General features: G+C 48.8%; 1 long non-coding RNA gene across 1 annotated transcript in view; it reads right to left on the bottom strand.

The window, feature by feature from the left end:
* Positions 1–8,335: 8,335 nt before the first annotated feature.
* LOC125758062 (uncharacterized) overlaps positions 8,336–24,905 on the bottom strand; it is a 235,932-nt gene continuing 219,362 nt past the window's right edge. The window contains exon 2 of the long non-coding RNA XR_007415785.1: positions 8,336–8,519. This is a non-coding gene — a long non-coding RNA (uncharacterized LOC125758062). The remainder of the gene's footprint in view (positions 8,520–24,905) is intronic.

The following is a 24,905-nucleotide window of genomic DNA, read 5'->3' as shown; positions in this document are numbered from 1 at the left end:
AGCCGCCATTAGATTTCAGCCCGGAGAAGAGTGCAGTCGCGAACAGATTTGTAATTAGTAAGACACACGACCGCGCGCACGCCCGCACGCAGAGAGGCAGCTTACGTGCTTTCTTACTTAACGTCGCAATGTGAAATTTGCAGTCGTACTGACTGAGTGTTCTTGTACACAGCTGCAGGTCCTCCACAAGTTCTCCCGAGAAAAGTGTGTCTGTAGAGTGTATATAGTGTGAAGACATGGTTAGCTAACGTGACGAAGTTGCCCCTAATAATATCTGGGGTTTAACGTCCCAAAACCCCGATATGATTGAGAGACGCCGTAGTGGAGGGCTCCGGAAATTTCGACCACCTGAGGTTCTTTAACGTGCGCCTAAATCTAAGTACACGGGCCTCAAACATTTTCGCTTCCATCGAAAATGGAGCCGCCGCGGCCGGGATTCGATCCCGCGACCTTCGGGTCAGCAGTCGAGCGCCATAAGCACTAGATCACCGTGGCGGGGACGAAATTGTCCCACCTTCATTGAAGAAGCATGGTAAAGCATCGTCTCTTCTGGAGACAACCTAGTATTATGCAACGCCAGTTTTCCAGACGTGAAACTTGGGCGATATCAGTATGTTCAATAGCCGGCCTGATCAGTATCGAAAGATCGCCACAAGAAATGGTGCACACGTGGACATCGTAAAACGCACCAATCACCACATCTTAGCTCAACAAGATGCGGGCTTTAGACCTCGATGCCCCGATATCCGTGACGTCGCCTGTAGGCATTCAGAACGTCCACGTGTTCAACGTCAATGGCCAAGACAAAGACATTCTTGCAAGCGTTAGTCCGTACGCCCTTGACTTCGTTCGGCACCATGCATGGTTGTGATGATGGGTTCGTGGGCCCTCAGACACAGAGTCAAGGACAAGAAAACATTTATACACAACACTTATCAAAAGACAAATACATACACATACACTTGATGAACCCTAATGTACACAAGTATTCTTCCCTAAAGCCTCAGTCCTAGCAGTCCTATACGTCTACGCGAGTATCCGCGCGTTCTGCCTAGTACGGAGTCTATCGTTCCGTATACGTCACTCACGGCACCGAAGACCGCGTAGCTGACGCACGCTCGCAGCAGGAGAGGCACGACGAGCCGTCGACGTGGCAGACCCAGATCCCGAGCTGCTCGCTCAAGACCCACCGGACCACGATGCACCCGGAGTAGCACCGAGTCCCCTCAGCATTCGGTAGTACCGGACCGCAATACGTGGCGCCAGGACCACGCCCTCAGAAGTCGGTAGTGCCGGATCCCAGCAGCGTCAGCACCATGGCCCGACTCGGTAGCTAGCTGGTCTCGGACACACCATCTGGCACACCATCAGTAACTTGGTCTAACCCGCTCGCACGTCCACCGCAGGAACACGCCGCAAGGCCTCGCCTGGGACACCCGTTCGCCACAGGAAACGCCAGGCTCGTCCCGGCTGGTCTGATGGCCCCCAGCTCGCGGATCGAACGAGCTGCTTCTTGCTCGATCTCTAGCCACGCACGCTCTCTCGTCGCCGTTCTGAAGCTCACGCGCTTCACGTTGGCCTCTCTCGCGCGCACTCCGTCGTCTTCTTCACTGTCGTTTTCGCTTCTTAATAACACCTTCTTACTACAATGGTACTCGAGTTATATCAATATGGGCAGCCGGTTCTGGTGCCTCAGTTTGTCGGATGGTGTCCCTGGCAGAGATAAGATGGTGCACAACTTGTTGAAACAAACGTTCACGTCACGTGTATAGTGTATGCGGTGAAGGCGATGACTTTTCCAGTGGTCAGTCTTACGGCTCAGAGCAGACGTGTCGTCGCCGTCGGAATCCTCGCTGCTCACCGAGTATATACAGTTCGGTGGGGAATCATTGCTGGCATCGTTGCGTGGGCGTTGCACTCAGTCGAGATGGTCGCTCACGGCGTTCGCGTGTCTGCAGGGCGCAAAGCCAAGTCTAATTCCATCGTGGATTGTGGCCAACAGAACTTCTGATGGCTACGCGAGGAAAACGAAAATTCAGCTAACCGCAACGGTTAGACGAAGCATCCACCAGCGTTCGCCGACCCGGTCTTGGGCAAAGCCGCTATACCAGAGGTCTACCGCGATACCGGAGGCCGAGCCAGAAATTTTTTTGCGGGGGGCGTCCAACCACCATTTATGTATTTTCGTGCGTGTGTTTGTATGCTGCGCGTATACATACGAAATGTGCATGCAAATATCAGGGGGGGGGGGGGTGTTGAACCCCTCTCCCCCCCCCTGGCGGCGACACTGCAGGATACTGACAAGCTAAACTTCGTTATTTTGGTGACGATCGATGATGGTGACGCATCTGAGTGGCATTTTCCCTCTCTTTCTCTTTGTTGATGCCCTTAAGCGCAGGCACCATTAGAGATATCATTTCAGAGGTCGACTGATTGCATTACCCAACCGCACGAGTTCGCGTTAACATCAGCAGCGTGATCATATAGTTAGTATCGGTAACCAGCGTCTTTAACTCGATTAAACCAATGTGCAGAAAGCGCAAAGGCGTTGTCTTATCTAAGTGTCGCCGACTTCTGCATAGTGGGCGAGTGTGTCCCTCGCGCTATGCGATTCGAATAAGCGTCTTGTCATGTTCCCTCTCTCCTCTGCTATCGAGAAGAGAGAAAGGATGAGGACGGGGGGAAGGTTTAGGCGGGGTATCAGAAGCGAACACGATTAACAGCCTATATCGATGTGCGAAGCGGACGTTGACTCTCTTGTCTGCGGTCGGCGTGTTTATTAGAGGCGAACGCGCTTGGAGTCACAGATACGGGACACCGCGCAGACGTGAGCGCCATTAAATAAAGCTAGACAGAAAAAAAGAAGCAGCAGTACACCTTGATCGTATAAAGAAGGGTAAAGACCATTTCGATGAAGAGATGAAAGGCGCGCTGCGCCCACTCTTAGATGAGCTCTTCTTCTGGCCCGGCGACGGAATGGCTTGGCTCGTTATACGCCGTGCTCTACCCAAATCGCGTCGATAAGGAGCAGTCGTAACTCCTTTTGTTTGTTTGTTTTTTTTCACGGGTCAGACTAAGGAGACACTTTACGAGCCACGATCGTCTCTTGCCGTTTCCTTTCCATGGCGGGGTGGTCGAGAGTGGCGAAATGACCGCAACTTGAAACCGGCGGTCAGGGAAACCTCCTGAATGGAGCATTAAATTAAAGCGCCGTATACGTATACGCGCGTACAGGGAGAGTACAGAAAAGCGTTTGATTTACGTCACTTTATCACCGCCGAAGCGGTAGTTAAGTCTCAACATAACGACGAGTTCAATGTTTCACAGCCCAATCGGTGCAGATTGTAATGTTCACGCAGTGCAGGGAGTGTGCACGGCATTCGAGCTATTGAATCGTTTATTTTTGTTCTGTCCGTCCGGATTCCTTGCTTCTTTCTTTCATATCTCAAATACGCTGTGAATTCTCGACGATGGGTCATTGGCAGTCCGTTGATAACGAAGTATAAGAGAAATATAAAAAAAATAAACAAGGAATAGTAAATAAACAAATAGTTCGACAAATGTAAAGGCTGGTGAAGCTGCCGTGTCAACACTGTAAGAACACCATATGCACAGACAGACACACACACTTTCTCCCCCACCCCCCTCTCTCTCGTTCTGAACCTTGTAACACCATACGTCGCCTTGTCATGTTTTGTGCAGTCTTCTATAGGCAATGCCAACTAAGAAAGAAAGAAAGAAAGAAAGAAAGAAAGAAAGAAAGAAAGAAAGAAAGAAAGAAAGAAAGAAAGAAAGAAAGAAAGAAAGAAAGAAAGAAAGAAAGAGAAAAAGAAAGAAGGAAATGTACGAGGGAAGGAAGCTACTATTTTAAATCTTGATACAATTTTGCGGCATAGAAGATTTTAGATATTGATAGGCACCTTTAATACACCCACCAACGTATGTGTGAGACTTCACCTATAATAGCAACCTTGTGTCACATGTCAAGCGTATAGTGGCTCAGGTTTGTAGCTGTACTCGGAGTGTGTGTACCATCGCTATATTGATGCCATATTGTACCGTCTATTAAAGTCACCTTTATTATCTAACCGCCGCGTCTAGGTCGCCAAGTCCTCAATCTATGAATATTTGCAGCCGATTTTATTTCCATGATAATGTCGCTTTTCCATGATAAAACCCTCGGCTCCCACGACGCATCGCCGCATCCAGAACTCGTCTTCGACTAGGAATTGTTTACACAAATCACCTTTCATTCGGCATTCAGCGTGTATCATCTACAATCTCTTCATGCGGTCATAACCAAGAGGACGTCTATCACCTGTTGCTCGACTGCCTCAGGCATATCGCACACAGCGACACGAACAACACCTCCGTTCAATGGATCCGGAGCGTGGTATCTCACTTTCCGAAATGTGAGGCTCACGACCATCAAATAGTAATTCGCAAAGCAATGAAAGTCCACCAACGTATCTTTGACGACACTGCAATGTGTGATGAGCACTGGCTGAACTGCTCGCATCGTATGAGCACGTATATAATTTTCGTGTGAGCCAAATGTTAGCGGGCTATGTTAGAACGAGAAACTTTTTAATCGAACCGCAATACTTTATCTTTATTCTTTCTTAATTTGTGTTGTATTTTAATAATGAGGCGAAAAGAAGTAGCCGTCGCCAGAAAATCACAACGGCTCCTCCACTTATCTTGCTTTCGTTTTTATTTAAATAAGAAAGAAAGAAAGAAAGAAAGAAAGAAAGAAAGAAAGAAAGAAAGAAAGAAAGAAAGAAAGAAAGAAAGAAAGAAAGAAAGAACAAGGGAAGGAGTTGGACAGTGAGAAAGCTGCGGTTTACACGTCAACCACTTAGGGAGCCTCGCCCCACAGACGGCCGCAGATATAACACAAAGTGCTGCTCTCGAAACCTGCATTCCTTTTACGCCCACCTTTTAGGAACAGAAAGCAACCCTTGTTCCTCCTCCTTAAACCCCTGTTTCCTCGAGCCCCGCGAAACGTATGCCGCTTGTTACACAGATCTGGTGTCGAAGGCACAAAGTTTACGTTCCCCCGCAAGGGCTTCTCGCCAACCCTCTTAACTTGAGACTGTGTGTACATAGCACTCACTGGGGGAGCGCCTCACTCTGAGGAGACCGCTGCTTCTTTTGCTGCTGCACGAGCGAACTATACACTCGTGCCCAGCGTGCGGCGAGCGAATGTATCGTCAAGCAGCTCATCGAGCCGTCTGTACCCGCGGCGAGTCAAAATAATCCACGCGCCAGAGCCGCGGCTCTTGCATTTCGCGAGCGAGCCGAAAGGCGACGTCAGGCCGGCGCCTTCCCCCCCGCCTCAGGAAACGGTGCTCATTCATATCCTTCGGGCGAGCCAGAACACGCTCTGTTGTTGCCGTTACGCCATACCGCGCGTGCTCCGTTAGCGGGTTTCTAACGAACGAGACCTGTTCCGTGCGAAAATAAACGCTGCTGTGTGTGTAGGCGCCGGTGTGGAAGCGGCGGCGGCGGCGTCTTGGCGAACCTGCGTACGTCGGTGGAACACAAGAAGGAATTCCACGAAATGATCTGTGTATATAGACTGGGTCCCATCATCGTGTTGCTTGGGAACGGATTTCTCAGTTTGCGGGCCGATAATTCCGTGCGCCTCAAATATAGCATTGTTGCTGCGCTGCCGTGCCTCCTCTGGAGTCGTGGCGTTTTATTGTGTCAGTAAATGCATGTATTCGTGCACTGACAAACTGTTTGGAAGTGATTGGACCTAACCAAGAGACAAAAATATAAAGCTGACAGCGACTCTTGCAATTTACACTTTCATTGGCTAACTAAACATGTCTGCAGGTAAGGCAAGGTTGTATCCACAGAATAATCCACGAACTCTCTCACCTTATAATTTTATAAGGAACTCGCTGATCCGTTCGTAGCACTTTCCGTAACTCGAACATTTCGAACTTTCTAAACTATACGGCTACTGAACGCTGCACTGCGTCATCCGGCTTTGTTATACATGTGCATGGCACATGCTTTGTTGCTCCTTTTCAGCATTTAGGTGCGCCGAGATCATAGATCGGCAATATAACCTGCTTGATGGTCCTGTCCAAAAACTAAGACGTTAAAGTGGTATCCTAGATGGTAAACATTTACCTTTTGTTGATCTGTATAAAAGCACACTGAAACGCGAGGTATTCGTGCAGTTCTGACGTTCAGTATGGGACTCAGACTTTTACAGGTATTAGCAACATTGCCGCTGTAACCTGCAAAACGAAGGGTGTTCCATAAGAGAGCTTCTCCCTGTAGATCGTATGTGTGCGGAGAAGTCAGCTTTTTAGGTACCAGCTGCATACGTGCAGACAGGCTCAACGACATGTCGACGTCGACTGTGTACCGTATATTCAGGCGCACGATTGCACGGCCTTATTCTGAAGGCTTTCAGTCCGGACGTTCAAGCTCGAAGACTGCCTGCAGCATCAGATGCGGCTGTGAATTCCAGTAAAGTTTGGGACTGATGTCATCCTATAGCAACATAGGTCGGCAAAAAATGTGGAGTTCACTCAGACTCACTCATGGAGTATATTTTGCCCTTAGGGTTCACTCGGACTCAGACTCACCAAAATTTTCCTCAACCGGACTCACTCGGACTCAAGCTCACCTAAATATTACTCACTCGGACTAATTCCGACTCAGACTCACGGCTCGATCTGAGTCCGAGTGAGTCTGAGTGAGTGGACTCATGAGTCCGTTAGCGTGTAATTATCTTTTTCGATCAGGATGTCAACGCACTTGAACGCCAATTTCTCGCGTAATCGGTGCTCTACGATACGCATTTTGATCTCGTACCTTCACGTATACGAGTTATCCATGATTGCAATCCAGTAAGGTCATTTTTATGAAAGATATGACTCACACGAGAATATTTTATCAAGAACTACTTGGGGGGGCGGGGGGGGGGGGGCAGGCCCCGCCTCTGGTCAATAAATATTGAGTTGGCGGATGAACGCAAGTGCGTTGAAGTATCTGTGAGTAGACGTGAGTATCAACGTGCGCCGTCATAAGGCTGATAGTAATGCTGAAGTTGAGTGGTTATTACCATAGGTCGGCAAAAACATCTGGAGCTCACTCACACTCACTCAAGGAATATATTTTGTCCTTAGGGCTCACTCGGACTCGGGCTCACCAAAATGTTCCTCAAACGGACTCACTCGGACTCAGACTCACCAAAACATCACTCGCCCGGACTCACTCAGACTCAGGCTCACAGCTCGATCTGAGTCTGACTGAGTCTGACTGAGTCGACTCATGAGTGAGTTCCCCGATCTATGTATAGCAACACCTATCCGACATATGACGGTTGTCGCGTTGTTTTCGGTGCAATGTACTCTCTAAGGGAAAAAAAAAGCATGACCTGTTCCTCTTTTTAGTGATATCTCCACGTATATAACCCTTATGCACCGTATTTAATACCTCAGCTATCTTTTGAAGGTCATTATACTTTCCTAGGAGAGTCGTAACACTGAAAGTCCGCAACCTATCCACACAGTTTTCATCTATGTAGTACGTAAGACACTATGCTCCAAGTTCATGCAAAGCAACCGGAAGTAAGGTGGCTCTTCAGATAGCGTGAATCCTCTTTCGCTGGAGTACATGTAGCTAGAATAGCCTAATTGTAACTGTAACTTAAAATAATAATAGGCTTGCCATGTTCCAGTATATATAGTCTCCACCTTAGAAATAACGTTCAGGATGACCGCTTAAGACACTTAAATAGGTGTGAAATGCAAATGCGTGGGCCGAATGTGGGTGGCTGAAAATTCAAAAACGCACATGCGCTTAGATTTATGTGCACGTTAAAGAACCGAAGGTGGAAATTAAGTTTCACACTTCACATATCTCCTAACCGGACCGTGGTTCTTGGCACGTCAACGCCCATAATTTAATATAACGTCCCTCCACGAAACGTTGGCTATATATGTATAGCAGTCCTGCAGAGGAAGACCAAAGAAAGTTTGCACTTCATCTTCTGCCCCCGTATTCTTCTTTCCATCGGGCGTTTGCAGTGCCTGTTGAGACAAAAGCGTGTTCCGTTTGGCAACGCTGTCAGCATGCGGCGCTCAGGGAAGGGCTACGCGGCACACCGCGCTTGTTGTTATACGGCTGCCCCAAAAGAGGACCGGCGTAAACACGACGAAGACACTGCAAGAGTGAGCGAGCCAACGATCGAGTGCCGCGGCAAGCTTCTTGCAATGGCGCGTGGCAGACAAAAACAGTGGCTTTCCGCGACGACGCATATAGACTAGAGAGACGAAAATGTAGGAGCTGCTAGGCTCTTGCGCGCCTCTTTTTGGTCCACGGTTTCCTTCGCTTTCTCGTTGACACAAAGCAGCTGCCTCGCGGCCCACGCGAGCTCCGAGACAGCGGCGCCACGCGCGTCTGTGCCTCCAACGGAGGCGCCGGGAGCCAAAACCAAGGGTGCGCGGAGCAGCACCCGGCCAGGATGCATGGCTCTTGCCAGAAGACGAAAGCTGCAACAAAAACGAATGCATGGGGGCATGGTCGTGGTCATTGCGAAAATAAACTACATATATATTAGGCGACCGACACCAGTCTCGGATCCCTCGTTAGGGCTATAGACGAAGGATCCCGCCTCGTGTGGAAGAAGCGCGCCTTCTGGTGATTTGTCTCAATCGAGACCCGCTGGACTCTGTAAATTCTTTTGGCGATAGACCAGCTTTTGAACGTATAACGTTCTGGAGCAGCAGCGCGCCTTCTTCAGAAGACGAACGTCGATCACTTGTAAGCGAAGTGAAAATAAGGTTGAAAAACATGCAAACCATGCAGCGTTGCAAAACATGCAGCACATGCTATAGGAGGGTGCACATTGCCGAACATGATCGACCGAAAAAACAGCCTCACGTGGTTGCAGTAATTTTTCTTTGAACAGCGCTTCACTAGACCTCTTGTCTGCGTAGCCACTTTAAGCAGTGATAATGACGACCTCTCGGAACGTTCCTTTAGTCCCTTTTTATACCCTTTGTTAGTCTCTCTACCTGTCATTCACTCGACTGCTCCCAACCCAATATCTTTTTGTCGTTCGGGTGTTGACCATCAGCGCTATCGACATAGCATAGTCAGCAGAAAGTTCGCTCTTTCCTTCATTCCTGTTACTGCTATTTTTTATTTAGTAATCAATGCACCGCTTCTCTGAATAAAAAACCGATTACTACCAATGCTGCGACTACTACTACTACTACTACTACTACTACTGCTACTACTACTACTACTACCACTAGTAGTAGTAGTAGAAGTACTGCTACTTTTCTTGTCAAGGGAATCGTAAGACGCTCTCTGATACGAAAGATACACCCGAAGGAGTCAGTATTACGATGTCATATCCAGTACTGCTACTACTACTACTACTACTACTACTACTACTACTACTACTACTACTACTACTACTACTACTACTAGTAGTAGTAGTAGTAGTAGTAGTAGTAGTAGTAGTAGTAGTAGTAGTAGTAGTAGTAGTAGTAGTGTCGTTACTATGCAAGTACGCAAGTCTTGCGAGCGACCGTTTCTATGTGCAGTGTATATAACGAGGACAGTCGAACAGAATGTGTTGAAGGGTCTCCCCGCGAGCACAACCGTGAAACGTGTAGCTTTGTCGGCCGTTGGCAGAAGCAGCGTACTAGATGGGAGAGAAGAGCGACGAGGAGGGAAAGCTGGAGAGAGGGTAAGTAATAATAAGAAGAAAAAGAACAGAGGGCGATGCGGAGAGAGTATCCGAAAGTATTCTTCAAGGTGCTCGGTAAGCGAGTGGATAGCGTATAGGGCCCCACAGCCGACATCCATGCACGTACACGCGTACCTTTGGTATACAGCGGAAACGGGGGGGGGCGCGGCTACGGAATCTCGTTCAAACGACCAGTTCTCACGCGCGTATATATACACTAAAGGCATTTACGCCCAGCTCAGAGCAGCGTAAGCGGTCCATTGACGCGGCCGGCTAATCCCCCCATCTATATACACCCGCCACCATATATATGTACACACGGTATATACGACAGTCTTACGACCAAAACACCTGCACCGCCCACGTTGAAGTGAGCCGGATCCTTGACGACGGCGAAGTGTTCACGATGAAAATCGGCTACAATTCACGCTATAGAAGTGCCACCCTGGTGTGTAACCCGCCTACTCCATTTCCTTCAGCGCCTTCTTCCTCCTCCCCCTTCAGCCATTACTTAGGTTTATACCGTTCCCTTACGACGCGAGCGCACGGGTATCAGAGTCCACCGGACGGGCATCGTATATACAACGCACGGGGCACGACTGCGAGCTCATCGGAAGCCGAGCGCTCCGTGCCGATGTCATGACGAACTCGTTCGAAGCTCAACCAGGTGGAACCTTTTACGTTCAACACTTTACGCGAATATGCCTCCCTGTGAACAGCAAGCAAGCAAGAAAGAAAGAAAGAGAGAAAGTAAGGGAGAAAGAAACCACTTTTGTTTTTGAGCATTCTCGAAAGCGCCTCTTCCGAGAAAGAGAGAGCTGAGGAAAAGAAAAGGCAGGGAGGTGAACCAGACGCGCGACCGGTTTGCTACCCTGCGTTGGGGACGGGACAGCGCTATGGCTTCAATGAACGTTACAAACCAACTAGCCCAAAAGTCTGCTCTCGTCCACTGAGAGCTTAAAAAAAAGATAAACTGATGAAGTGCATATAAATTACGTTACTGTTTTGCCTTTCCTTGTTTTTTTCTTTTTTTTAGATTGTGCCTTTCCCTTAGCAGACTGACCCCATGGTCGTTCTTGCAATCAGTTTGTCTATACTATATCAACTTTTCCTTTCGTACATTTTCTTGTTTTTCTTGCTTCGGCAAGTAGGTTTGAACCTTTGAGCCACTTTTTATCTACGAACTGAAGAAGCAGAGACAACGCAGGCCAAATGCGGGGCCGCACTGGCCCTAGGTCCGCTAGCGTTGTCATATTGCTAGTGTGTATAGTATCGTGTCCACTGCGATCACTGTCACAGTTTCTTCATTCATATGCTTTCTGATGCAACAATGCATCATCCTGTTTTTTTTTCTTTTTTCGCTACAAACCGTCCATGAAATAACTCACCGAAACTTCATATTGATCAAGTTTACACGGAAAATTCGGGGACTACATCCAAATGATTAAGAGTTACGAGACCGAATCCGTACCTTTGCACAGTATCTCACATGTTGCCAATAACAAAAAATAATCATTTCTTTTTCCCGTGTGCTTTCCGCACTGAACTTCATAAGTTCGCGCTTTCATGTCTCCATACATCGCTCTCCTTTATTTTCATTTTTTGTTATGTTTTCTTCGTGGCGTGCTCTATAATGTGCTAATTCGTGCGTGCAGATATTGTGGATTAAGCAAGATGATACAATTTGCAGCATAGAAGACGGTGGAGCTCAGTCAAGCTGTGTTCAAATCGGAGCTCTTTCTTATTTTACAGCGAAAGCTGTTACCAGATCACAAAAACAGTGCCACAGTTGTCCGCCGCCGCCGCCGGTGCCAGTAACCGCTATCGCGCAAGATGAGAAAAAAAAAATTTCCACGATCGGGTGAGATTTGAACCCGGGCCCTCTGCGAGGCGGTCGAGTATTCTACCCAGACCCACGCTGGCGCTTGAAACTTCTGTGCAAAACGACCCTATACAGGCGTCATGTCGAACAGGGAATCGCGTTAACATATGTAAAATAGCAAGGTAGAAGAGTAAAATAACAACCAGGTGTCACACAATGCAAACTGCGCAACGACTGTGTGGCTTAAAGCTTCCCACCCACTACAAAGCGCTAAGCTATAATTCTTCATCGTCATCCTCCGCCGCATCAACAAAGTGCACATAATGCCTTGCAGATGTGTGGCGGGATCTCGCCTATATCCGCAGAATGACGAATAATGGTATAGCGAGTGCTTCCCTACTACGCAAAAATTATGATTATGATTAAGGGCGTAGTGGATACCTTGCAGGGGTACTGGTGTTAGTTGCCCCAAGAGAGTTTAGAACGGGCTCTATAGTAAGGCCGCTCTTCCAGCTTTCGTTGTGACTGCGCTGCGCGTTCGGGCCTGGCGTTTTTCAAGTCTTCCGCCCAACATCTGTTTATATGCCTCCCTGACGTTGTCCAAACAATAAGAACAATTTCATTTGAAGATGAACTCGAACTCGTTGCGAGGAAGGCATTCAGGGTCAACCTGCCGACAGAATTATCTGTGTTAAGGAAAACAAAAAAAAAGAAATGAAACAAAAGCAGACAGTTCTACGGCCTATCAGACTATAAAATTCAGTGCATTATAGAACCCGCTGTGACTGGGCCATGAGGGACACACCGTGAGAGCCCATTTACACCGTAATTCACAAACAGGTCGCCTTTACGGCGCCACTTTCTCCCTCTCTCTTACATTTATACGGAGCGAACGAATGCGCGAGGAATGCCAAGAAGGAGGGGGACCGGACGCGCTGCAGCAGTGTTTCATTCATTGCCACCACGAGAACGTATACGGAGCGTAAAGCCGCCCCTACCATAGACAGGCACCCTCTGCTGGCCGTCACTGGACGCCACACGGTTGCCCCTCGTACAAGAGTGGCGCATGCACACTGCGTACGGGAGAGGCCTCGTAAACTCATGGGTGACCCTTCGCTAAGTGCTTTCGTGGTGCCCTGAATTTGTGGGCGCGTTCGGGCCACACCGCCCATCAACTCCCTTTTTTCTTAGCTCTTGTTTTCGTCTTCCTTTTTTTTTTCTTTGTTTCTTCTACGATGGCGTGTATGCTGGAGCTTCAGGGACCTTGCCCCTCTTGTTACCTCTCCTTTCTCTTGAGACTTCTCGTCGAAGGTATGTCCGCGTAATGTATAACGCACCCGGTTGCACATAAAACGAGGTACGGCCGGTTTCCTGGTACCTCCATTCAACCTTCCCTCGCTACTCTGACATGAAAGAACGTTCCACGAACATCGAGCGGTTGTTCCAGCCAAGCAACAAGCGATGGAGTTTCGCAGCCCGTATACCGACATCCATGAATTGGCGAGGAACCTTGCGTAGAAAGAAAAGGGGAGAGAGGGAGGGAGGAAGGAACGGTAAGTCAAGAGGGCAATGAGCGATGAATTAAGGCTAAATTGATCACTTTACACTCTCCTCTGAGGGCTGTTCCGTACTTCCTTGCCTTTGCATCCTGTTCAATACCGAATACTGAGAACTGGAATTCTCAACTCCGTGAAGCGTCTCCGTAAGAAGCATCGCGATGCCATTCTATTCAAGGGGTGTAGTTCGTCGTATCGTCAGATCCGACTGGCTCATAAGGATGGTTCGGCGCCTGCACGATTGGCTAGAAACGTCAACACAAGAAATTTGACAAGGTTCGGAATAGCATCGTCGAACCGCAGACGCGTTTCTACACGCAGCCAGTATCATTGCAGCCGCCCCAAGTCGAATCTAAGGCAAATATTAACCGCGTATCCAATGGAAACATCTGAGTGGCGTGACTATCAAATAATCACATCAAACCACAGCCATCGAACCATAATTTTCGATCCCGCGATTAGCACAAACGTCAAAAGTGAGATGAAATCGAGCTCCTCTGCTGACGAAGCATTTCCTCGGCTGTACGGTTTTAACATAGCCAGGCATTAGCAAGGTGCACTTAAATTCTGGCTGTAAGCGGTATTGCCGCTTCATTTGTGTGCGTGGCTCAAAGTTTCGGATTATTACCGCATTATGCGTACGCCTGAGACTTCAACGTAGCAAAGCTAAACCTCTGTGGTATGTCACGCTGACAGCTATAGGCCTGAACATATGTAAAATGACGGATCACACAACCACCAATAAACGCAGCCCTGCCTTATCCCCACTCCCCCCCCCCCCCCCCCCCCCCCCCCCCCCCCGCACACACACAATACTTTGCACTCGCATGTGATTTTCAGTTACCAATTAAATCGAGCTTTTCAGCAATCAAAACTAACACTGTACTATAAGGTTCCGCAATGCCCATCTCCGTTATTAATTCGTTTATTGCATTTCGATACGGGATATGAAGTTACTTCATCGAAGTCACCACATTGTAGTACCGCCTGGACCAAAAATGCACCAAAAACGGTGCGCGTGGCGTCATGTAAACAATGACTATACATGAATGTGTCCAGCGAATGTAACCCGCAGTTGGCGTGTTGAGTTCAGCAGCACATCACCATATTGGGTGGCGGGCCTAACGAGCAACAACTATAGCGTACGCGCTCGCATACGCGCGCTCATATGTGGTCGTGCGTTTTTGCCTTCGCCTTAAAAGCCAAACAAGCGCTACACATCAAAACTACCTGTAACCGAGCCGTTCACAACCAACCGAGGGCGCCGCACTCGCTTTCTCGTCGACTCGGTGTGTTGGTGAGAAGAGTTTCAGTGGCGCGTTCCGGAATTCGGAGAGCATGGTATTTAGGTAGGCGGCATGACAGGAAATGGGCGGTGATCCACGACTAGGCACAAGCAAGAAGGGAGGGGGGAGAAGAGGGGGGGGGGGGCAGGTTGTGTGTGTGTGCTGTGTTCGACGGGCAGGCCGACTTGCTCGACGGCTACAGCTCGGCTTCGATTGCCGTCACTGCGGCGACGAGGCTTCTCGTATGCGAGCATATCGCCCCGGCACATCTCTGCACGGCGGCCCAAGCATGTATACGTACCACCGACATTACAGCCCCGTTCCACGTACACACCGCGAGCTCGTACTATATACGACGCGTTCTGGCGTATACGTACATGTATAGGAACAGGCCTGTGGTCTTTGTTATTTAAGATTTTTGAACTTGTACGCAGGAAACACGCCAACATAAGGGCCGTATATCGGTTGCACTCTAGGGAGGCGTGAGCGTCTCAGTGCATGGGAGGCTTCGTCTGACTCGATTTATTCGGTGTGCACGGACTCTTCGTGCGGGTAAAACGCGGGAAGATAAAGATCGGGGCGGTTTATAAAAGCTCGAAGCGCTTACGCGTACGTGTGCGACGGTGAAGTATATGCTACAGCGGCTGCGATGGAAGAGCGGAGAAGTAATAACTTTCTTCTTCGATTCGCCTCTTTAACCTCAAAGTTCTGCGGGGTGGAATCAGGAGAAGCACCGAACGTAGGCGTGACGTCATTGCGCTTTCGAACTGTGACGTATGAGGACTTATATATCTGTCATGAGAAACTAGGGCGACCTCCATGTACAGACAGATATAAATTGAATTCTTTCGCGTGAGCTGCTTCTCCTTCTTATATGCCGAATTTTATAATGTCATTTTATAATGTGTAGGGTTCGTGTCCCGTAACTGAACAGAGGGCGTGAGAAACACTATTGTGTATTGGAGGATCCCGGGATAACTTTGAATGCGTGAGATTACTTAATGCGCACCCAGTGTATGGCACACGGGACGTTCTTGCATTGCGTTCTAACACCAATGGTATGCGGATGGAAATTGAACCTACGACTTCGATCTCAAAAGCACAGCGTTATAACCACTGAATGCATCCTTGCCGGTATTATGTCAATACCAAGGTGCATTGGGCAATTCCAGGTCTATATTTAACAATATATAAACAAAAATGCCAGTTTCTTCTCGTTGACGTAAGCTGCACCCATATCGCATCAATATTTTGTCTCTTGTGATCTGGGTGAACCACATCTCAATACTTATATTTGCTCATATCGCGGCAGGTTTTCTATCCTTATATTTTCTCCAACTATTCCTGCTTTGCACGTTTTCATTGTGATGCCGTCGAAAGTCCGATCACCTCTCCCGTGTACTGCACTACGTGCACATATCGTAGGCAGTTCAACAAACTCTCCTTAAGCCCGTTATGTAATACGCAGTTACGGCAATGGATAAAACCTTTCAAAGAAGTGACAGTCCCTTTAGGTTACACTAGAGATAGCAAAGGCGAAAGCATATGCTCTCACGAGACACTCATTAAATTACGTTGACTTTATGACTCGATTGCTCTGTTCATAATAATAATGATGATGACGATAACATTTAGGTAAGTGCGTCGGGCCATTACTCATACACCTATGGTGGGCTTGGGGGTCAACACCTCACAGCTCCTCAGAGCTTACCCACCGCAGATGTGAAAGCGCCCACTAATTCGTCTGCCGGCTCTGAGGTGAGTAGCCAGACACAGCCAGGCCGGGTTCCGACCCTGACCTGATGCAACAGGTCAACCCGCGGGTTATGATCCCACAATTCCACCCTGCGATTCTAGGTTAGAATCCACGGGCTTACTGAAATGTGCCTACTGAAACTGGCTATGTCTGTACTCCGGGCTACTGTATAGTATCGAGAAGACCTTGAACACGAACTTTCAGTAAAATCAGGTTTCCGAAAGGGCTTACTCTCTGCGCTATCGTGTAACTTGGAGTTGAAAGCTCCAGCTTTCGTTGGATTCTAGTTTGACTCGGGTGCAAAAGCGTCCAGCCGACAGAGGTGCAGACGTTGTTTAGAGCTCCATGTCGGATAAAGGTTGGCGCAGACACCGAGTTTCGGTGGCCTCTCGGAACTTACGGGGATAGCGGGGCATTGATTGTGCGGTGCTAAGGTGGCTTCGACTAGCCTGCGCCGCCAGATCCTTTCGGAGGCAGCATGGTTTTTCGGAGCGTTGTGCGTCTGTGTCATATGCGCTGCCCTATTGCCAGAGCGATAGGGATGTAGCCGTGAATCAACAACGAAGTTCTCGCTTATCGGATTGGCGATTACGCGTCAAACTCGTAAGACAGCGGTGAAGGAATGGCGGGGCACTGATTCTCGTGAAGCCGTTGACCGAGGCAAGGGGAACAAAGGAACGAAGAGTCTCAGTTGGCGGAATTCTCAGTAAATGCAATCGACTGAGAAGCAAAAGGAAAAGGGGTTGGCTTTCTTGTTCGAGTCGCCTCAGGGACCTTGTGACTTTTCACATCTGCACAGAACAGCGATTATCGCGGTCTGCAGCATTGCGCGTTTCGTACCCGCGTATGAGTCATTCACGCTTGTGCAGTTTGGTACACGGAGAACGTGCTACAGCTGAAGCTGCGTCGGTTGTACATTTGTATCGTATACGCATCCTTCATTTGTCCACGCACACTTGAATGAGCAAAGCACCAAAGACGGAACTGCGTAACCACGCAGCGTAATCTTCGAGGGAGAACGCAAAAAACTCACGGGAGAGGTTCAACCGAATGGGGGAATGTGCATGGGAAAAAAGCCGCGTTGCAGGATCTATAGAGGCGTCATAATCGGCGAAAGCTCATCCTTCAAGTGTTCTCAACGCGCGCTGACACGTTGGAAGCGCCGGGGAGAAGCACGGGCGGGCGTTCCTATACGCTCTCACATCTTTGCGGCCGATCCCATCGCGTTCTGCATGGCAGCCGCGGGCAAAAACACTCACTCCCTTCGTCGAGAGAAAGGCTGCGCTGCTGTAGCCTCGTACGTGTGTATGCCTGGCCTGTAGGTCTGTCCGTCCAGATCTTGTGTTTGTATTTATGCTTGTCCATGTGTCTGAGATGTGCCACTCGCGTGTTTTGAGCGTGTGTGTGTATGTGTGCGCGTTCGGACGCACCCCCGTCCGCGCACGACATGATTGCTCCCCACCTATCTATCTATCCACTCCGCATCTCTCGTTTTCGCGTTTAGTAGACAACCGTGTACCTCTTTTTCTCTCCCTCTCTCTCTCTCTCTCACTCACTCACACGCTACATGGCAGGACTGCCCAATCCCACGATTGAGCTTGGAGCGCCTGCCAGCGCAATCGTGACTAGGACTGTCAGCTGCGACTAACGAGGAAACAAGGCTTCGCTATTTACACTGTCTCCTCCTCCTCCTCCTCCTCCTCCACCTCTTCTTCTTCTTCTTCTTCTTCTTCTTCTTCTTCTCGGCGCCATCGTTCCGTTCGTCGCCCGTCTCGAGCAGCCGCGAAATACGTCACTCTCACGTCATGACCGTGGCACGGTCGAAGGTACACATTTGCCTGTGTGTGAGAGCGAAGGAGCAGTTGATTGCGTTGCTGGCAGCGCACTGCTTGCTGCTGCGACATAGCGTGTGCATGTATACTGTAGTATAGGAGCATATACGAGCGTATAAGTATAGGTACGCACAACCTTTCCGAGTGAAACTCGGTGGCTTCACGCAGCAACGCTCGTGATATATGAGGGAGAGAAAGAGTCCGCGAGCGTGTGAACTTCATTGAGCGAGCGGAAGAGTGCGTGGCCTCAGAGTACTGCTCGTCTACTGGTGAGGAGAATGGTATATCGCGGATAAATCTTGCGGTAGCGGGATGCCAGTGTTGTATTAGCATATTTTCTTTAGGATAGAGGGCTCTCGCTTGACTGCCGTACACCCTTCCGTGAAGGACATCGACTCGAAGAAAAGGATTAAGTTATATTGAGTAAACCTGAATCGGTAAAGGAACAGGCATGTTACTTTAGCGATTAGGCAGGAAGTAAAGGCTGAACAGGCATGTTCCTGTATATAAACCAGAGATTAGCGGATCAAATGGGATGTCCTTAAGCCGAGGATAACTGTCTAATACACTGTTATACTGAGCCACCATTGTAGCTTAGCGGCTGATGTTTTGCGCTTCTAATCTGGAGGTATACAGAGGTGGGCTAGTTGGAAACGATGCATGTTTGTAAAAATCAGCGCGAACACGACGGAGCCCAAGACGAGAAGTACACAGCACAGCTCTCCGACTGTGCTCGTCTAGTGCTCTGTCCTGTTCGCGCTGATCTTTACAAACATAATCTGGGGGGGATGCGGCACAGATCTGGAGCAACCCCGAACCCAAGGAGAAATAAAAGCCTTCAAGACTTTAATAAACTACTTGTTTCTAATCGCTGCATTTTGGTGTTTTATATTCTAGTCGTTTTCTCTCGTCTTCACATTCCAACCCTCTTCGTCAACAGTAAGTCAAGGACCACTATAATAAGCTGAAGCGATGTTACTCGCGCTTGAAATCACAGATCTCAAGCAACGAAAGAAGGGCAATTATTGGGGGGGGGGGGGTCGTTTCTTTGTTAGACACATCCAAATGAATACAAGAGACAATTAAAGCAAGGAAATGGACATTATTTCTTGTTTTTAACTGTAGTGTTATTGAAAACAATTTGCCTTCGATTTACGCCTAGTATACGAAGGTTGTGGCTTCGTATCCCAACAAAGGAAAGGTTGCTCGTTCGTCCACTTTAATTCCTTTCAATTTACGTGATAAGTGTTGTACACTGCGGTTAAAAACAACAAATAACGTAACCTATGCTCTCCTTGGCTTGTCTGTTGGAATCATTTCCTTACATCTCAAGCAACATGTTCAGCGGCGTGTACAATGCTTCACCGTATACATTGGGAATCCCGGAGTTGAAGAGGCGACGACGTCGCCTACCCCTTTCCTCCTAGACGTCTCGCGTGTCACCGTAATACGTGCGTGTTCGCTAACGAGGACCACCAGCAGTACGACTTCGCGGCTTCCCAAGACTTGTATCGAATGGCGTGTCAGCGCTGTATAGCCGTCGATGAGGGCCGGGGCACCGAGGTGCATGCAGGCGTTCTCCGAAACGCCGCACAGCCTCTCCATATATATTTATTTACTTTTTTTTTCTCCGTTTATTCCGGTTCATAGCGCTTTGCCTATGTGTTGCAACAGCTCGGAACCATCCGTGCGCGCTCGCGGGGGCTACCACGCAGGTGGTCCGGGGCATAAATTAATTTATAGGTGGAACCGGAGCGACTGTGCGTGTGTTCGCGTGTGGCCCGCGGTGGTGGACTCAGTCAACAATTACGGTGGCGCCGCCTGTCGCCCCCACCCGCCTGGATGGACTGAGACGGGAGAGGAGCGATTCTTGCATAGACAGAGAGTGTAATAAACGTAAAACAAACAAAAAAAACAATATTTAGAAAACACTTTGGGTTTACGTATTGGACTATGCGTTTTGGATCACAGAGCAAAATTGCAGTGATAATCGATTCTCGATAACAGTGATGGCGCGTTGAGTGGTGAGTCTGAGATCGAAGTTATTAACGACTGGAAGATGGGGGTACAGATGTTGGGGTGGAGCTTGTTCTGGTGTCACCGCTTAAAGTGAATGAATACAGACGAAGACTCGCAGGACACAGGAGCCGACGGTCAGCTTGACGAGAAGACAGGCGGAATGTTATAATAACGCGTATAGCTGACATACTAAATAGCAACTTTAGGCAAATACTAACATAACTGGCGTCTATGTGCCCACCGCAATATAAGTGTATAAGTGTACCCAACGAAATTGTCTCTTTTTTTTTTCAGCTATACAATTCGTCGGTACCTGCCTCGGTGGACTAGCGGTCATGCTGCTCGCCTGCTGACGCAATGGTCGCGGGATCGAATCCCGGCCGCGGCCGCCGCATTTCGATGAAGGCGAAATGCTAGAGGCCCGTGTACTTATTTTTAGCTACACGCTAAAGAACCCCAGGCGGTCGAAATTTCCGGAGCCTTGCACTACGGCGTCCTTCATAATCATATCGTGGTTTTGGGACGTAAAACTCCAACAGTTCCGATTAGTATTACAATTCTTCGGAATTTCTTCGCGTGGTCCTGAAATGGAGACAGCTCATTGGCAGCGTGGGCGGGGAGGAATTTGAAACGGCGAAGGTGAATCATTCCAACGCATTTTCGGATGCTCCGAAACCGCGACACACAAGCAGTATAGTAGAGGGGAGTGGCCAAGTATTTAATATCGGAGGGTCTGCACGGTGCGCTCATTCGTCACGCATCACTACTGCGTGTGCATATAAATGACTGCTATGCTGCTGCTGCATGTCTGTACGGGTGGGTGCACGTCCCAACGTGTTCACACATTAAAACCCGAGAGTATTGCCTGATAAGCGCGTGGCCCGTGCGCTTTAAGGGGTAACTTAGGATGGGTTTACTCAAAAGAAAGGAGGGCAGGCTGCACCGAAACAATGCTGATTAAAAGACGAGACAAGGGTAAAAATTCGTATATATAAACGTATACCGAGGGTCGTCATCACTCCGGAAAAGCTAAACGCCGTTGTCAACCATGCACCCCCTTCACAGTCGTTCTCGCGGTGCTGCTGCTGGCCACCGCCGCAGTGAGGGAACGGGTTCGCGCTTACTCACTGCTTCGCGTGTCGTCCCGGCGAGGTGAACAGCTTTGTTTGCCACCGACCATTCTTACGCTCCTATCTCTAACATTAATTTATCTGCATTCAGTAATTTTTAGCAGAAAGAAACTACCCTTGTCAAGTTTACTTCCTAAAGTTATCCAGCATATACTACTGCCCAGGGAGTCTGAGATCAAAGTTATTAACGACTGGAAGATGGGGGTACAGTTGTTGGGATGGAGCTTGTTCTGGTGTCCCTGCTTAAAGTGAATGAATACAGAAGAAGACTCGTAGGACACGGGAGCCGACGGTCAGCTTGACGAGAATACAGGCGGAATATTATAATAACAAATAGCTGAGATACTGAATAGCAACTGTAGGCAAATACTAACATAACTGTCGTGTATGTGCCCACCGAAATATGTGTATAAGTGTACCTAACTAAATTACTTGTCTCTTTTTTTCAGCTATACAATTCGTCGGTACCCACCTTGGTGGACAAGCGGTCATGGGGCTCGCCTGCTGACGAAATGGTCGCGGGATCGAACCCTCTCTCTAACATTTACTTCTCTTCATGCAGTAATTTTTAACAGAAACAAACTACCCTTGTCAAGTTTAGTTCCTAATGTTGTTCAGCATATACTACTGCCCATGGAGTGGCGAAGAACCGAAGTGAGTTTCGTATAGAGTGCCTCGTTGTGCCTTTACATACGCCCATTAGTTCGTTCATGCGCTTCAAGTTATAGGTTGCCGTTGTCTTTGCCATGTTCATTTTTAGCGTTCTTCTTCTGCTACTATTGGCCTCGAGGAGCTACGGAGCCGCCCTCTATCGGACGCGCCTCGATTGCGTGCTAGGCAGGATACCGCCGGCGCGCTCCCCATAGGTTTTGCTGTCGGCGCTCTACAAAAACACCTCGCGAAAGCCCTCCAGGGCATTTCTGTAAGTACCTTCGAAATGAACTGTGTTCTTTACTGTCAAAGTAATAATTTTCGATGAACTGAAAGCACAAGATAGTCTACAGTCGCTGTCTCTTTGCAGAAAACCGAGCACCCGCTTCACGCTGTCACCGCGTTGGAGACCCCTGAACCGGCTTCTTGCGTGAAAGGTAGTCACTCGCTGAGTGCAAACTATGTGAAATATTTCGTTAGAGTAGGCTGCCTGTATAACCAAACGGAGCGTAACAGAAAGAAGCCTCAAGCCAGCGATCGCACGGGTTCGCGACGACTGACGGTGCCTCTGCATGTATGAGCGTCTGCATGTATGTTCGTACTGATGGTTTCGCTTTTGCGACGAGCGCATTTTAGCACCGCGCTGTGAACTTTAGGCCGCAAAATATGAGAATTTGTGAGTAAACAAACAACTACCGTTGCGCGGACGCTATCAGAGCAGTTCAAAAACAATTTCTTTACAACTGCGGCTTCGGTGCGCATGGCAACTTTGTGATCTGCCGTCCCGACGATTCAGTGGCTTTTTTTTTTCTTTTTCGGTATAAATTCGGGTATGTTTCAATGTCATTTGACAAGTTGTCTCGCACTGCGTGCTGATCGGTCTTCTCAGCGGGCAAATGCCGCTGCTTCTGTTTCTTTATTCAGCGCATTTGTTTCGTTTGGTGCTCACACAAACGTGAGCAAATGCAACGCCTTTTTTTAATGCTCCTTAATTATCGTTCCGTTTCCATTCCAGTGAACTTGCCGCTCTCTGTCATCAACAAATTCATAGACCAAAGCTTCAACACTTCGAGATTGCTGCTGGAAGAAGAACCAGTCTACGAGAGCGAGCATGTAGTAGCATTCGACGCCTAGGAAAAGAAAGAAAATACAGTAACGTTTGCCGGACTTGTTCCGCAAACGTCGGCTGTGAACTAGGACCCACATGAACTTGAAATAGCGGTGAATAAAACAGAAGGTATTGCAGCAACCAGCAGCCGCAAAACAGGATAGTAATTATTTGGAGTGTACCACAGCAATTTTGGTAGCAGTGTCGTGTCTAACGCCAACAGGGTGGCATCTTTCCCACGTAAATAAATGAGGCTCCAAGAAAATACATGGGGTTGGCAGGTGGGCCGATCACGGAGGCAATGCAAAATTTATGTAGCTTATGAAGCAATGCATGTTTCATCAAATGGGAAGGTTGCCCGTCGGCGTCCCGCGTCAGCGGCGCCAACTCGCGTGATGCAAAAAATAATCGTCACGTGATGCTGTCACCATATGACGTCATCATGACATCACAGATCGCCAAAATATGTAGCGTCATTATGACGTCACATAATGTGACGTCACATGATGACGTATTCACACGTCATGGTCGCTTTGCATTGCCTACGTGATCGGTCACGGAGGCCGTGCAAAACCGCGTTAGGTGCAGAACGCTTTTGGAGGGGGGCGCGGGAGAATCAGTACATCGACTGACAAGAAGAAGATGGCTTTCGCCTTCTAGTCATCTTTAACGAATGCATAAGGGACCCTGTGCCTTTTTTAATTTAACGTATCTAAACGATGACTTGCGCATCTGCAGCCGATTTTGTGGACGCTGAGCACAGGGCCGACGATAAAGAGGTCGCATTGGAGGGTTCTGAGATGGCATCGCACGTGGTAAAAGGTAGCACTTTTACCATTCTGTGGCAGATAAGCATCATTTGCCGGCGGGAAGCGCGCGTGAGCCATCGTCTCAGTGCGCGCTGTCTGCTACTCACCGAACATCGCAGACCCGACGCAGTAACGAAAGTCTTCGTCACGGAAGTGCTTGTTGCACACAAGACTTGTAGCCGATGGCTACTTGCCGGTTCTTAGCTTTACAACCCATGCTTCACGCAGTTTCTTGTCCCGCGGTTACCGGTGCAGGCTAACACTGGGCTCATTTGCGTAAGTGCGGCACTGCATGCGGCACAGAGCGGTAGAGCCCCTTTTTCGTCGCCTTCGGAGGCAGCCACTCTATTACAATGGTTTCAATTGAGTAGAAAATGAGAGAAAACTTCCGAATTTGAACAGACCGCAGCGCATGTGGGATTTGAAACTCGTTTTCAAAGCCCGCGGCAGTGCGCCACAAGCAGCCGACGCGGCCGCTGAGACCACGTGATCCTGCCAAGCACGTCACGCCGACGGTGGCGCCGGCGTTTCCAGTGGTGGGCCTCGAGGCCAATACTACTAGTAGTAGCGGCTGCTGTCGTTGTCGTTCTTGACGTGGTTGCGTCTGTCATCAACACAGTTATTGTACAACTACGAGAAGAAGAACGCGAAGTAGTAATAACAGTGGTAGTAGTAGTAGTAGTCGTCGTCGTCGTCGTAGTACTAGTAGTAGTAGTAGTAGTAGTAGTAGTAGTAGTAGTAGTAGTAGTAGCGATAGAAGTGATGGTTGTAGCTTTCGTAATGATACTACTAGTAGTAGTACCAGTAGTAGTAGTAGTTGCAGTGATAGCAGTAGTAACAGTGAACGTAGTAATAGTAGCAGCTGTTATTGTTCCTTTCATCCCACTGCATACAAGCACATGTTAACCTGTTTATGGATATCCTCACTGACACACACTTCATAGCATAGATGGAGAGATGGCGTCGCTAGTACGAGGTGAGAAGGGCATTACGCAGAACGGATTGCGTGGTTAACGAGTTGCATTCGCGACGGCGACGAACGAACCCGCAGGGCTTCACCGGCGCGAGGTGATTACACAGACGCGCGGGCCTCTTCGTCGTGGCCGATCACTTCGACGCTGCCCGCGATGGTGGTCTTTCGTGTCCGCCTCTCACGCCCCCCTTACCCCCCCCTCCCCTGCTCCCCCTCCCCCTTCACTCGTTACCACT

Source organism: Rhipicephalus sanguineus, chromosome 4 (genome assembly GCF_013339695.2).
Source record: "Rhipicephalus sanguineus isolate Rsan-2018 chromosome 4, BIME_Rsan_1.4, whole genome shotgun sequence".
In the NCBI taxonomy this organism is placed as follows: domain Eukaryota; kingdom Metazoa; phylum Arthropoda; class Arachnida; order Ixodida; family Ixodidae; genus Rhipicephalus; species Rhipicephalus sanguineus.
This window is presented reverse-complemented; position numbering and strand designations above follow the sequence as displayed.